Below are 15,896 nucleotides of genomic sequence, written 5' to 3' on the forward strand. Positions count from 1 at the left end.
TAAATAGATAACCAAACACTTGATCTAGCAGATTAAGCAGAAATAACATAGATATTCATCTTCTTAATCAAGATATCGCGTTGTATATAGTGTAAAATGGAGAGCAAGATGATGATGAACAAAGATGTTATCAAGGCAAGATGCAATCAATGTAGAAGATTACTGCCGAAAAGGGGACAGATTAAATTGCAAATTGTGAAAATTACTTACAATTTCATCATCTCTAAGGTTATGCTGCGAGTTTCTAATCGCGTTGTCAACTTCCCTGATACGTATTCCTCTTTGGAAGAGTACAACAAATTATGATGTTAAGTCATGTTACTCTGATTTGGTTTTTTTTTTTCTCCTTTTTTTTTTTGGTTTTTTGTAAATTCATATTTGGGAAAATTTAGGTTTTTAGCATAAGTGATAAATGATGATAAGTATTTCATCTTGTTCTTTAGTTTCAGAAACCGCAATTGTTAAATGTGGATTGTCTCAATTATTATGCCATAAGTGACAAAATAAAAGTGTGTAGGCAAATCTAATACGGAGTATAAATTATATATAAGTATATTTTAATACGTATCATGATATAGTACACCCTCCATCCTTTTATTAGATGCCTATTTCTAGTATTTATTACTCACATAAAAGAGAAGTAGACATCTAATTAAGGGAAGGGGAGAGTCAATGTTTTTATGCGGTTTAAAATTTCATATATTGTACATATCATTAACATAATATATAAGTAATATGAGAACGATAGAGGAGAAATTTGGTTCATAATAGCTTTGTTTCACATTTTTAGACCAATTCTACTAAAGCAAGCAGGTGATTACAAAAACAATGAATATATTGTTGGTGAAATAGCTAAAGTATCATGGATTTTGATCCTTTTGATCGCACCTTACAATCATACATTTACTTCATATACTACGTACGGAGTGTAACTGTGTAATTAACTCAAAAAAATATTGGGCCTTCGCATAATTTCGGCCCTATTCTCCCTATAAAAACAAATATGGGCCAACCCTGACATTTGGTCCTTATCTCCCTATAAATATGGACAATCTATATATGATAACAATGGATAACAAAAATTGATTGTATTTTTCAAGTCTGGTCCAAAATTGGTTTTTTTTTTTTTTTTTTTTTTTTTTTTTTGAATGAGTCACACAATACAAATTACAAACTAGTTATTGGATCTACGCAACGTCGTGAGTATATGAGAATTAAGGTTGGCCTGGTGGTTAAAGCCCTTCCTTAATTCCGTCCCTGTGAGAGGGGTTTAATTCTCAATTTGTAACCCAAACAAGTGGTGTCCCTAAATTCCCCCTTACTTACAAGGGAATTCTCCTAAGGTTTAAGTTTGATAGACTTGCGTGAGAACACGTAGCCAACGTTGGGAGTACTACTCTTGCATGCTCCACAACTCTTAGACGAATCTCCAGCTTTTCCGCACGTGTATTATACCACAGATTTGCCACGAGGCCTGCAATACTTCACCTCTTCTGCACGTGTGTTAACTTTGCTATGAATATGATCATCAACATCATAATATTCGATACCCTTCTGTAGTTCTGTTTTCATACAATAGTATATAAATTAGTATACAGAAAACGATGTTACTAAAATAATGTAATTATTGCTGCTCAAACATTTTGGACAATTATTCAGACCATTAAACAATGTAACTCTCACGTAGAAATGTATAAAAATATAACTGAATTGCACCTGAAACATTATTTGGACAAGATTTCAGAGCATGCATGTTGCCATGTTGTAGTTAAAACATTATATTTTTTAGAGTTACTAGTAAAATGGTCTGAAATTCACACCTTATTATAATCTCCAAATGTATGATTTTGATTATAAAAATTTCACTTGCACCAATATAAATTTCATTATATATATCTCTATACATAGATTTCTTCATACACATTAAAATCAAATCCAATAAATTAAATGGCTAAGTTTTCTTTCTTCCTTTTCGTGTTATTCTCTCTTTCTTTTAACACCCTTTTTAGCCAAGCTTATGATTCACTTTCGGACACAAAACCGTTAGTTTTACCAATACGCCAAGATGCTGCTACTAAACTTTTAGTAGCCAACATCTTAGTTAGAACACCCCTAAAATCCGTGGGCTTTGTAGTGGATCTAAACACCCGCCATGTTTGGGCTAATTGCGAAACCAACTACGATTCATCGACCTTTAGTCAGCCCAAGTGTGATTCGGTCCAATGCAAAATAGCCGGTACAAGCTATTGTTTTACTAGTTGCCAAGGGGCTAGACCGTTTTGTCACACTAATACATGTGGGTACTTGTTAGAAAATCCGGTGACCCACCAAAGTACAATTGGTGAGCTAGCCCAAGATGTCACTGCTTTTAGTTCAACCGATGGGAAAAAACCCGGCCCATTGGTTCGTATACCCGACTACCTCTTCACCTGTGCCCCATCCGATTTAGTTGAATCGCGGTTACCCAAAGGGGTCCAAGGTGTAGTTGGGCTGGCCTACGCTCCGATTGCCTTACAAAATGTGCTTGCATCTAAACTTGGGCTTAAGCGCATTTTTACTATGTGCATCCCATCAAGCACTTCTGCTGACGGGGTCATTATATTTGGGTCCGATGGGCCTTATAGTTTCCTTCCAGGTATCGACGTATCTAAGAGTCTCAAATACACACCGTTAACCATAAGCCCATTCGACGAATACTACGTAAATGTTAAGTCCATTAAAATCAACAAAAAGCCCATTCCCGGCCTAAACACCACTTTGCTATCGGTAAAGGATACGGGTTCGGGTGGTGGAACCACATTTAACACCTTGTTACCTTACACCATCCTAGAAGGATCCACTTTCAAGGCTATTACTTCATATTTTGCTAAGCAACTCTCTAAGATACCAAAAGTAAAGCCCATATCACCATTTGGGCTTTGCTACGAGTCCAAACATTTCTCTTCGACTCGATTGGGCCCGGGAGTTCCTAGCATCGATATCGAGCTCGAGGGTAAGGATACAGTTTGGTCCATTTTTGGGCTGAATTCTATGGTAGAGGCCCAACCTGGAGTGTTATGCCTAGCATTTGTAAATGGTGGGATAGAATATAGAGCTAATATCAACATTGGGCTTTACCAAATGCAGGATATTCCACTTAAATTTGATCTAGATAAGTCAGTTCTGGGCTTTGGTGGCCCACTTAGTGGAGATGGGACCCACTGCTCAAACTTTAATTTCATTACTGATGTTTAGTTGTATGAATCATGCAACCTTGTAGGTTGACCTTTTAAGTCTATCTCCCCTTTGATGGATTGCTAATGTGTGTGTTTCAGTAGTTTGTTTATGGAATAAATTGGCAATTTCGAGTAGTAAATTTTCCAATAGTTGTCTGAATTTAAGTGCAAGTCACAGTATCATACACCCTTTGTTTGAAAATAATAGTTTCGTTGTCTTACACACATGTATATTGAAGATATTTTCATTTCTAACGTGAGAATAAATCTGACATATTTAAAATACAACCACAATAAATTACTATCAATGCATAGGTTTATAGCCCACTACATTAATAATTCGTACAAAGCAATAATAAGGAATATCAAGTATGAAAGATCCTTGTAATAAAGACGATTACTAAGCCACTAGGCCTAGAAGTGCTAATTTTATGAGTTGTTACATACTTGCACCTAAATATGTGTCACACTATAGCTTCGCAAGAAGTAACGAATATCTCAAGAAAATCAACATCATTTTCGAATTTATGATGTGATGATCAACTTAACTACTACATTCTCTAGGATATGGAAATTAATAAATGGTGCGCTTTTACAAATTATCTGTGGTGTGGACATAAAATACAGCTCAATAGTCAATACCACCCAAAAAAAAAAAAAAAAAAAAAAAAAAAAAAAAAAAAAACTTACTTCTGTATGTATGTGAAGCTAATTTGGAATCCTCTTGAGTAGTTTCTGTACAGCTTAAGCTAAAGTGCAGGACACTTAGTTGTACTGTGTTCCCAGAAATATAGCAGTAGTTTAGGTTAGTTGCTGATATTGGGGAAGTGAGCATAGCTATGAAATTACAACGAATAAGGACGAATTACGTGCTATGTTAATCTTAAGTAGTTTGAAGTTCATCCAATATTCCTAGAATATCCTTACTTCTATTCTCTTAAATTATACTTGTACTTATTATTATTCGTTCGAGATGCCAACTTCTCATATATATACTTCCTCCATTTTTTTATATTTGCAACAGTTTGATTTTTACACTTTCTATATGTTCAACTCTTGACTAGCTTTAATGATTTCTAGCAAAGCAAAAATATACTCAGTCATGTGGGATCGATCTTGTTAGATTCTCTCAATTTATACTACTCTAATATCATATGTTTATGATTCTTATATATTGGTAATTAAAAATATTAACGATTGAAATAATGAATCGGCAAGAATGAAATTAAAAAAAAAGTGTTGCAAGTATAAATTAAAAGAATAGAGAAAATATATTTATTTATTGCGAATTATTGTATAGTAATAATGAGTACAAGAGAAATGGAATCCTAGAAAAAAGTATGTGAGAGACCCTTCTATGATGACTTTCTTAACCTAGGCATATGGGATAAACATCACAAACAGAAACAACATTACAATGCAACCATAAAATTATAATTACGATTTGTTATAATTCTTCAAAAGAAAATATCATGCGCGAATGCGCGATTAATCGGAATAGCATGTAATGATTTGGCTTTCTTTATTGTAATTCCATATAGATCATCCATGTCCAATACTTGTTGCAACTCCCCATTATCTTCAAGTTTCCAATTAAACGAGTTAATTAAGTTACCCAATACCAAAGAAATCATACGAATGGCCAATGGCATCCCCGGGCAAATTTTCTTTCCTCCACCAAATGTAAAGAGTTGGTTGAATTGGCTCTTCACCTCAATCTCTGACCCCAAGAATCGCTCTGGAATGAATGAATCCGGGTTAGACCAAGTCTGTGGATCGCGGCCAATAGCCCATGCATTAACTATAAGCATTACACCCTCAGGGATGTGAAAGCCGTCAATTTCTACATCTTTTTCCACTTTGCGAGGGAGTAACAGTGGAGCTGCTGGATGAAGCCTAAGGTTTCTTTAACTATTGCTTGTAGGTAAGGAAGTTCGGAGATATGTGATTCCAAGATATAGTTTAGATTTTCTTTTGCCACCAATCCATCTAATTCTTCTTGTAACTTGCATAAAGCCATAGGGTTTCGAAGTAATTCTGCCATTGCCCACTCCATTGTTTTTGAGGTTGTATCCATTCCAGCACCAAGGAGATCCTAAATTTTTTTATGAAAAAAAATAAAAATTCAATTTGTGAGATATATCATTAATTACGAAATGCATATAGTAATATTTTTGTATTACTTTAAATACAATTTCATCAAGTGGCATATTGACAATCCATCAAATTTTTTACAACCTAACTACTATATTTTTTTAGAGATAGATAAAGAATGAATTATAGGAGGACCATCCATCAAATTTTGGCTAGTGTAATGAACTCTATATCAATTGATTTTTAAGAGACATGGTATTTAAATTTTCGAATAACTCTCCTTAGTTTTTCATTTAAAAAAAAAAAAAAAAAAAAAAACCACCTTAACCCTACAAAATATAAATGTTATACTACCTCCATTTTTATTTAGTTGACACGTTTTGACTTATACGTAATGAAAAATATAGTCATGTGCGATCTTGTTAGATTCGCCACGTTATATACTTTCAAAACATCAACTTTTCATAATTTTTGTTTATCGATAATTAAAGATATTAATGATTGAATAAGTGCATTGGCAAACGTGACTAAAGAAACGTGTCAACTAAAAAGAAACGAATGAAGTATATGTTATATACTTCGCATGAAATTTCTCCACAAAAAAAAAAAAAAAAAATGATGAAGGTTACGACTATATCTGTACTAGTGAACTTACCAATAACAGATGATGAAGGTGATTTCGATTGATTTCGTCCCTTTGTTCTTCCATGACATCTAAGATCACGTCCAATAGATCACCCTCAAAAAACTCTAAAGAGTGCATTTGGCCATTATTCTTGGACTTCAATCTCAATTCTACAATTTCATCAAATAACTTAAACAATTTAACACAATTACTTGTTAATCGATGTCTTATTCGTTGTGGATCAATTAGTTTAAGCATGGGATAACAATCCACTATGTTAGGTCTCCCTATCTCCCTAATGATACAATCCATCAACTCCTTAATCTCCTTATCCTCGAATCACTACCCGAATCCATGGAGAAAATAGTGCTAGATATCATATCGAAAGAAGCATCATAAACCGCTTGTCCAACATCAACAAAGATGTTGGCTTGCGAGCATTCTTTCATATAACATAGCAACTTCTCCAACTTTTGGTACCTATGAATTTGCATTGATTCAAGCATCTTGTCACTCAAAAGTCGGGTATTGTATATCTTTCTAAGGACTTTCCACATGGGAGAAGAGGCTGATAATGGACCGATGGAGAACTTTTCATGATCATGAGCTCGAACAGCATCAAGCTCATAGAGGGTGGAGAAAACATCATGGTTTTTTAGGAGTACTTGTTTGGCAAGCATGGCATTTGACACGACAATGGCGGTCGTGGAGCCTAGCTGAAGGCTCATGATAGGGCCATGAGTCTTAGCAAGTTCAGCAAAGTACTTGTGAGGTTTGGTGATATGAGGCACAAGGTTCAAGAGATTGCCAAAAATAGGTAAAGGGGAGGGTCCGGGAGGTAGGTTTTTATTGTATGATGAGTTGTGTTTTGCTATAGAAACTAATAAAAAGATTGTTGCATACAATGGTACTATCCATTGAATATAGCTTAATAAATCCATGCTAGCTAGTATATAGCTTTAAGAACTAGTGAGTTGGAATATTTGAAGAGAATTTAGGGTGTTTGATGCAATTCTAGGAGTTGGTACGTGATCTTTTATAGAGGTCTTAACTCTTGAGCAGCCGCAACTCCATAAATGCCAAATACTACCTCCGTTTCGCATTATCTGCAACAAAGGAATATTTTATATCTCACAAATAATACCCCTTTGTTGCAGATAATGCGAAACGGAGGTAGTATATTTCAAATGGACAATGTGCTAAAATAACCGACCTTATCATCAAAAAGCTCCAGAGAAATTAATTAAGTTAAAGTTCCTAATTACAACCAATGCAACCACAATGTGATAAGACCGTAAGATACTCTCTCCGTTTTTGAGTACTTGCAACACTTGACTTTGCATCTGATCTTGATAATAATGGTAATTAAAAAAAAATATAATAAAAAATAAAGTAAGAGTAATATTGCCAAGAAATCATTATCCTAGTATATCATAGGACAAATTCTACTAAGAACTAAAGTTGCTGGTTCAAACTAATTGAATATGTAATTTACACACACTCCCTTTAACAGCATGTTCGAAGGCATGGCAACTTAGGTGCTCAACTTGGCAATTACTTGTGAGGAAGTTGTACTTATGTTTTGTACTAGCTCTTTGTAAATTGTAATGTTGGAGCTAGTAAAGCTCTCCTAAGTAGCATAGCGAACTTATATTAGTCCATTACTTGTAATCCTTACCTTTGATTATTAAGCAAAAAAAACAACCTTGCTACTCCTTATAATATTTCCACTTTGAAAGAAAGAGTCAATCATGTTAATTTGAAGTTGTGGCATTATTCTAGTCTCGTTGGTGGAGACTCTTAGGTCTCATGTTATAGCTAGGCACAACACAACCAAAAATTTAAATTGGTGGTTAAACCCTATATTTATAAATCATACTCTTTTTCAATTTTTTGACAGAATATTTCTTTTTTTTTTTTTTTTTTGACATTGGAATATTTCATACGCTGTTATAATGCATGCCATTCATGTTAATGCAACTATATCCCCAAATAATATAATCTTGCGTTCATCCAAAAAAACAAGAACTATATGATCATTACCATCCAATAATATAGATCGACCAATATATATCACTCAAAAAGTCTTAATTATTTAACAATGAAAATTGATGAAAAATACAATTCAAGACACTGATTAAGATTTGATCGAGCAGAAATTAAATTACATACATTACCTAAGCTCCGTTGTACTTAACGAAATCACCGTTAATTCCTTTACCTACCAAATGGATAATGGAGCCCAAGAATTTAAAAGAAAAATAGCAAAATATATATATGATGCATGAAAAGTACAAGTACAGTAGTAATGAAAGATCAGATTTACTTACGTTGTAAATACATTCACTGCAATCAGTTGTTGTAATAGAATCACAGCCATGAAAATTTGTCATGTGATCGAAATCGAATTACGTATATTTTAGACAAGTGAGAGCTAGTCACGTAAACGTTTTCCTGCCGACATCTAAGGACGAAAAATCACTTTCAGATTCATCAAGTACGTACTGATTTACTTCTTACGCCCCTTAATTATTTAACGGTTGGAAAAAAATATATGGTGGAAATATAACGATAATGCTCGGCGTTACACAAGGAAGCATCTGGCTAGGACTGAACCATACATGTATCATAAATCTTGCGTTAGTTAGGTTAGCTTTATACATCAATAAGACATGCATGTGTTGTCGTACGGTACGTGGTAGAGCTAGTTCGGGCATTATGGTGATTGGTAAACATTACTAAATTAAGGTAACTATATCGAATCATCTTAATTAACGCTTCCCTCCCCATCTTCCTCTATCGTCCCTTTCCTTATTATAATTGCGTGGTTTTCTTTTTTGCTATCTAAACAAAGTGTAATTACAAACGTTTGTGGATGATAAGATACCTTTCCAGCTTAAGCTCCTCACATTTCACTTTTTCAATGTAATAATTTGATTTTTTGTTAAAAAAATAAGAATTGAAGTTCAATTACGGGAAAAACAAGTATGTGAATACACTTGTCTACTACCCAACAAAATCATACCCATATATTTACTCTCGAGCAGGAGTAGGTGAAGTGCAAAATGTGCTAAACTGATCACACACGTTGCTGAAGCTAGCTCCAAGGGATATGATTAAATATTCAAATTCAAGAATATAATATTGCTGCAATTTCTGCATATGCTCTTTATTCTTAGCTTAGCTATGTCTTGAAGATGTATGGTCCCTGATTCAATCATTAACCAAACTCAACAGGACCAATATTTGCCACTATCTAAAACACCTTTCAATTAAATGATGAATAACATAACATACACGTGCTAATTAAGCCTAGGACGGACCGTAGGTTATAGGGGGTCCACAATATAAACGTTTTGTATGGATAGCAAAGTGGAAGAGAGAGAGAAAGGATGGAAGAAGAAGGAAGAGGGAGGAATTGGAAAGGGGAGGGAGAAGGTAATATAATAAGGTTACATTTTCCTTTCAAATCTTTCCAACATTGCAAGGATTTGGTTTATCAAAGGAGGGAAAATGAATCATCATTCCATCTTTCCGACCCATTTCCCGTCCCTTCCCTCCTATGAAAAGGTATCCAAAGAAGGAAGGATAATTCCCTTCTTTCCTCTTCTCTTCACTTCACTTTATTTCTCTCAATATAATTCAAACAATGTAACTCTTCGCGTCTTCCAGACTTCTTTCCCGAGTCCAAAATTATTCCAACCAATTTAATTAATGCATTAATTAATGGCAGACTGGTAGTTGATAGTTACATCGATGATCAATGTCAAACGTTAGAATGCAGTAGTGGTTGGATTTTTTATTTTATTTTATTTTTTGATGGAAAAAGGAAATATCAATTTAATCAAAACATGATATATTATGAAGTACAGCAGCAATTGGCTTGGAGGAGTTGGATATATTAGTTATACTGTATGATATTGATTCAACAGTACAGTACAAGACATTGTGTATACGTTGTTGGACTTGTATATACCATTTACACATTTTGTAATTTTTATGTATGAACTTATTTATCCAATTACTTTCTTTGATTTATGATTTTATGAATATATACTTAAAAATATAGGCGCACCATAAATTGTGTTACACTTTACTAGCACACATACATGCATGACAAGCACACCATATACCATGACCTATATATATGATTAACGCATAATGGGAAACGCACGAAGCGACTTGGCCTTCTGTATGGTAATGCCGTAAATATCATCCAAGTCCAAAACTTGTTGAAGGTCCTTTATGTCTTCAAGTTTCCAATTATATGAACCAATCAAGTTACCCAACATCAATGAAATCATATGCATGGCCAAGTTCATTCCAGGGCAATTCTTCTTTCCAGCACCAAATGTAAACAATTGATTAAATTGGCTCGTTACATCATTCTCCAACCCTAAGAACCGCTCTGGAATAAATGAATCGGGATTAGACCAAGTTTGTGGGTCGCGCCCAATAGACCATACGTTAACTATAAGCATTGCACCCTCAGGGAGTTGAAAGCCGTCAATTTCCACGTCTTTCACCACTTTGCGAGGGATTAATAATGGATTTGTTGGGTGAAGTCTTAGTGTTTCTTTAATAATTGCTTGTAGGTATGGAAGTTCGGAGATGTGAGAATCCAAAATGAGTTTGGTATTGAATTTTCTCATCGCTCTGTCTAGTTCTTCTTGCAACTTGTGTAGAACGATAGGGTTTTGAAGTAACTCCGCCATTGCCCACTCCAATGTTTTTGAAGTTGAATCCATTGAGGGTCCAAGGTAATCCTAACATGTATACAACAATTTAAGCTTTAGTTTATCAATTAACAACAAATTACTTCTCATACATGGATAATACAAAGTACTCGTATAAACTAAATAGTTTCTTATGAAGTTGCACTTAAGACGACACAAATTAAACTATTGTTGGGTGCAAGACGTAAAATATGTGATCTCAAAGGTTCTATCCATTCATATCACACCTTGCACCCAAAAATATAGTCTAAAGTCTAATTTATGTTATCTCTGCAACCAATTGTGTAAGTAAGGTTGCATGTGATGGTAGTTCAGTCCAACTTTTGATGAACCAAAAACTCACAAAGTATTGCCCATTGCTTTTTTAAAACGAAGTCAATAATATATTTTTTGTGCATAAAGAAATATAATCAAATATTAACCCATCCCGAAAATGTTGCAACATTTGTTAATATATTTAATTGTCTATTACTCAAAATTATTAAATTTAGATTGAAATTATGCATTGTGACATAGCATTTTATATAGCAATTACACTTATATATATAAGAAATATCATTTGGTCAAAGTTAGTATACAAATTGTGCAAGAGTTAAATTGATGCACTTATTGAAAATGTGCGAATTGAATGTGCAATAATACTTACTGCTTGTTGGAACCCAATGTGTATCACTTGTGAGTGTCCCACATAGGAGAAAGAGGAGAGGTGATTCTACTTTATAAGGTAGAGGAGTAACTCCTACTATTGCCAATTGGTTTTAGTATGGAAGCTCCAAAGCCTTATTTGTGGACCAAACTCTCCTCTTCCTTGTTCGGGTTGCCCAGGCCCATTTCATATTATCTCGAAATTTAACACTAGTTGATTCCATCATATGGAGTTATGGACAATTTTTTTTTTTTTCTTTTTTGTTTTCATATTGCTTTAGTACTTAAAATCTTACCTCCACGGAAAGTTTCATAAAAGTGTATTTTGACGTGCAAATATTTAATGTGCGAATTTTATCCTATGGAGCTCAAAAAGTCAAAAGGAGTAGTATACTTACCAATAACATATGGTTGAGGTGATCACGGTTGATTTCGTCATTTTGTTCTTCCATAACATCTAACATCACGTCCAACAAATCATTGTACAACTCTGAACCATGCACTTGATCTTTCCTGGACTTCAACCTCATTTCTATAATTTCATCAAATAACTTAAACAATTTACCACAATAACTTGTTAATCGATTTCTTATGCGTTAAGGATCAATCGTTTTAAGAAAGGGATAACAATCCACTATGTTAGGTCTCTCTATCTCTTTTATGATACGATCCATCAAACCCTTTATCTCTTTTATTTTCCCATCACTACGCGAATCCATGGAGAAAACCGTGCTAGATATCATGTCGAAAGATGTATCATTATTAACTACTTGTCCAACATCGACTAAGATGTTGGCTTGTGAACATCTTTTCACATAACATAACAAATCCTCCAACTTCCGGTACCTATGAGTTTGCATTGATTCGATCATCTTGTTACTTAATAGTCGCGTGTTGAATATTTTTCTAAGGACCTTCCACAAGGGTGAAGAGGCTGATGACGTGCCAATGGAGTACTTATCATGATCATGAGCTCGGAAAGCATCAAGGCTGTATAGGGTGGAGAAAATGTCATGGTTTTTTAGAAGGACTTTTTTGGCAAGCATGGAACTCGAAATGACAATGGTGGTAATGGAGCCGATTTGAAGGCTCATAATAGGGCCATGAGTCTTAGCAAGCTCGGCAAAGTACTTGTGAGGTTTGGTGGTGTAGGGTAACATATGCAAGAGGTTTCCAAAGATAGGCAAAGGAGAAGGTCCGGGAGGTAATAAGTTTTTATCATTTGATTTGGTTTTTGCAAATGAAATAAATAAAAAGATTATAATTGGAAATAATGGTAGTGTCCACATAATATAACTCAATACATCCATACTATATAATATTGATGTATTGTTTTAGATTGTGAGGATTTGTGAGGAGGGTTATAGGCTTGTATTTCATGTATTGATGTGCCATTGTAGAAGGATATAATCTTTCTTATATAGAGGTCTAAAGTATCATCAATTCGTACATACAAAGGCTGCCTTGAATAATGCGTAAGGTTGTCGACTAAAGTGTTTAAGTAATGGGTTTCTGACGTTTTAATTTTATCCCAATTTTCTTTTCGGAGTTATACTGCTTTTTTTTTATGACAAACTCGTTTATTTATTAATCAAGCTGAGTTTTTAAAAAAAAAAATTAATAATAGTAGTAATAATAATAATAATAATAATAATAATAATAATAATAATAAAATTGAGATTTTAGCTTTAATTTATGCTTTTGACTTATAACTCAAAATCAAGGGTAAAAGAAGAAACAAACATACTAGCATAGTAGCATGGACTATATGTCTAGTACCACTACTAAACCAAGTTTATACTGTGCTACTTTAGATACGGAGTAAGGCCCTGTTCTTTTCACCTTAAAAAAATAATATTAAGTAAAAATAATTTCAGTTCAGTAAAAATAAGTTCAGTTCAGTAAAATTAATTTCAATTCATTAAAAATAATTTCAGTTCAGTAAAATTCAGTTTTCTTAAAGAAGAATTATAATAGAAAATCAGTAAAAATAATTTCAGTTCAGTAAAAATAATTTAATTTCAGTAAAAATAATTTCAGTTCAGTAAAATTAAGTTCAGTTCAGTAAAAATAAGTTCAGTTCAGTAAAAATAATTTCAGTTCAGCAAAATTAAGGTGAATCAAACAGGGCCTAAACAATGATTTTGTTATCAAACAATTTTTAGTGGGGCTCATTCCACCTTGACGTCTCCTACTGTAAAGTCGTAAATCCACCCCTACCTACCGACTAGCTAGCTTAGTAAATTATTATAGTTCAAAATAAACATAGTATCATACGCATTTCAAAGTTTTCGTATAATCCTCACAATTAGACCTAGCAAAACTTTAATTGATTATTAATCGAATGCGGATAAGCTAAGGTACGCACGTTTTTCCTCAATATTGAATTGTGAAACTAGATGATGCATGCAGTGATGCTTCCTTCATCAGATCAGTTAATGCTCCAGCATGCAGTGTAGCTCTTCCGTGCAACTATGCAAGATACATTGTCAATTTGGAACATCAATGATAAATGATAGAGATATGGGATATAATCAATATTGAAAAATACGGAGTATATATATATATATATATATATATATATATATATATATATATATATATATATATATATATATATATATATATATATATATATATATATATATTTGTGTGATATATCCCATGTATCTAACAAAGTAACAATAAATACCATATACGTGCTCCATCTCTTCTGCACGTTTATTATGCTACTCAAGATCACAATAATTGGTACTCTTCAGATATCAGATCATAGTATATTACTATAGTACGAGTATAAGAGTACTGAAAACCATGTTAATCGAATATTAGATATGGTCAATCATTTTGGATCTTACGCATTTACATTAGTAATTAATGAGGTTGTCCCCATTGATATAAGATATTAACATTGTATGTTAATATCAATGGCAGTCTTGTAAAAGCTTTTAGTAAAGTATTCATAAAATATTGCATATGCTGAGTTGGACTCCGTTGTTTTCATTTCCTTTCCAATTCGTGTTACGGAACTTCAATTCACGGCAAGACTAACAAGTAACAACGTCTACTTCCTTTACTTTACTCATTCAGATCTGGGTAGGAGGAGAGAGAAAATCAAATTTTTTAAAAAAAAAACTTAAGGAGAGAGAAAATCAAATTAAAATCCTAATTTTATACGAAGTACTTTATTTTGGGAATCAATTCCTATTAGTATTGTATACCTTCGATTCCCAACAAGTCCGCTGAAAAATCGAGGGTTTGACAACACCATTGCTCCATTGTCTATGCTAATATTATAACCTCACACCATTTCATCAACTACTCAAATTACACATAAATTAATTATTTCGTAAAATGACATACTAACACTGCAGAACAAGGTAACCTATTTATCGGATTACATCAATTGAGACATGGAGTTAAAGAATCCCCCAATCAAATTGCTGGGTCTCATCTCCAAAGCTACATCGATTCGATCCCCCAATCAAAGTGCAAGCGATTGTGCTTGATGGTTGGTAATAGGAAGGCGGAAAAATGCCGATGGGAAATTGATTAGCTTGGGTTGAGCTTTTCTTCAAGGTGGTAAGAGGAAACCTGAAAGCTGAATTCTAGAATCAACAATTTAGGATTTCGGTTAACGTTGCCAAGTTAACAGATGAAAATATCTGTTATTAACGTGTATTCTTTTGGAAACGGGGCGACAAAACGGGAATTTGTCCCAGAAACTGTCCTCCGGTCCATCTTACCCCTCATTCAACGACGCGAAATGACTTCCGCCCTGATATAAACAAGATTCGTTTATATCTGTTATCAACTTGTATTTCCTTGTAATTAAGCAACTGTTGCAAATTCATCCCTCGCCACTACTTCACCGTCCTTTTGTAATAGAGGTAGTTTATGAATTTATAGAAGCTAATAATGCAATTAGATTATGAAAAAAAAAAAAAAAAATCAATGTGAACCAGGCTTCACTATATATTAGTAGTGAATAATTCAATAAGTAATTATTTTGCCAATTATTAATCTTCATTCTTGTCTTACGTTAAATAATTCTATAGTCTTGAGATATAGGTCAACTCATGGTATTTGAAAGTGAGGACGGATCCCCTCACGGCCTCACCTCCCCCCTACTTCCAAAAAATTATGTTATTAGTGTTGTATGGCTAAATATTAATGGATTTATTCCTTTTCATATTAAAAATAAATAAATAAATAAAACATTATTCCTATCAAAAAAAAAAAAAAAACAAAACCAACCTTCTAAAAATTGCTTAGTAGCTTCTTTCTATTGAAAATTTTAAAGTTGTTTCAAGTCTATGTCATTTCCCCTTGCATATCTTTTTGAAATAACTATGACTTCTGGCATGTGTGATGGCTAGTCTTTGAAAAGAGTTTTTACAATTGACCCTGATTTATTTAATTTTTATAGTATTTTATTATAACTATTTGCATATGGACAATAAATGTGTTAGATGTTATATAACCGTGCAATATTCGTTGATACGTTAATAAGTTAATTTAGATTTATTGATGATGTAACAAAAGTTATCAAGTTCTAAAAATATAATGTTTGATATATTA

General features: G+C 33.4%; 3 pseudogenes; 1 reads left to right on the forward strand and 2 right to left on the reverse strand.

The window, feature by feature from the left end:
• The first annotated feature begins 1,947 nt into the window (after positions 1–1,947).
• LOC145596689 (gamma conglutin 1 pseudogene) lies at positions 1,948–3,302 on the forward strand (annotated as a pseudogene).
• A 1,370-nt stretch (positions 3,303–4,672) lies between these two features.
• LOC145596690 (geraniol 8-hydroxylase pseudogene) lies at positions 4,673–6,875 on the reverse strand (annotated as a pseudogene).
• A 3,210-nt stretch (positions 6,876–10,085) lies between these two features.
• Positions 10,086–12,625, reverse strand: LOC145596691 (geraniol 8-hydroxylase pseudogene; annotated as a pseudogene).
• Between the last annotated feature and the right edge of the window lie 3,271 nt (positions 12,626–15,896).

This window comes from Chenopodium album, chromosome 20, assembly GCF_948465745.1.
Source record: "Chenopodium album chromosome 20, dcCheAlbu1.1, whole genome shotgun sequence".
NCBI classification, from domain to species: domain Eukaryota; kingdom Viridiplantae; phylum Streptophyta; class Magnoliopsida; order Caryophyllales; family Amaranthaceae; genus Chenopodium; species Chenopodium album.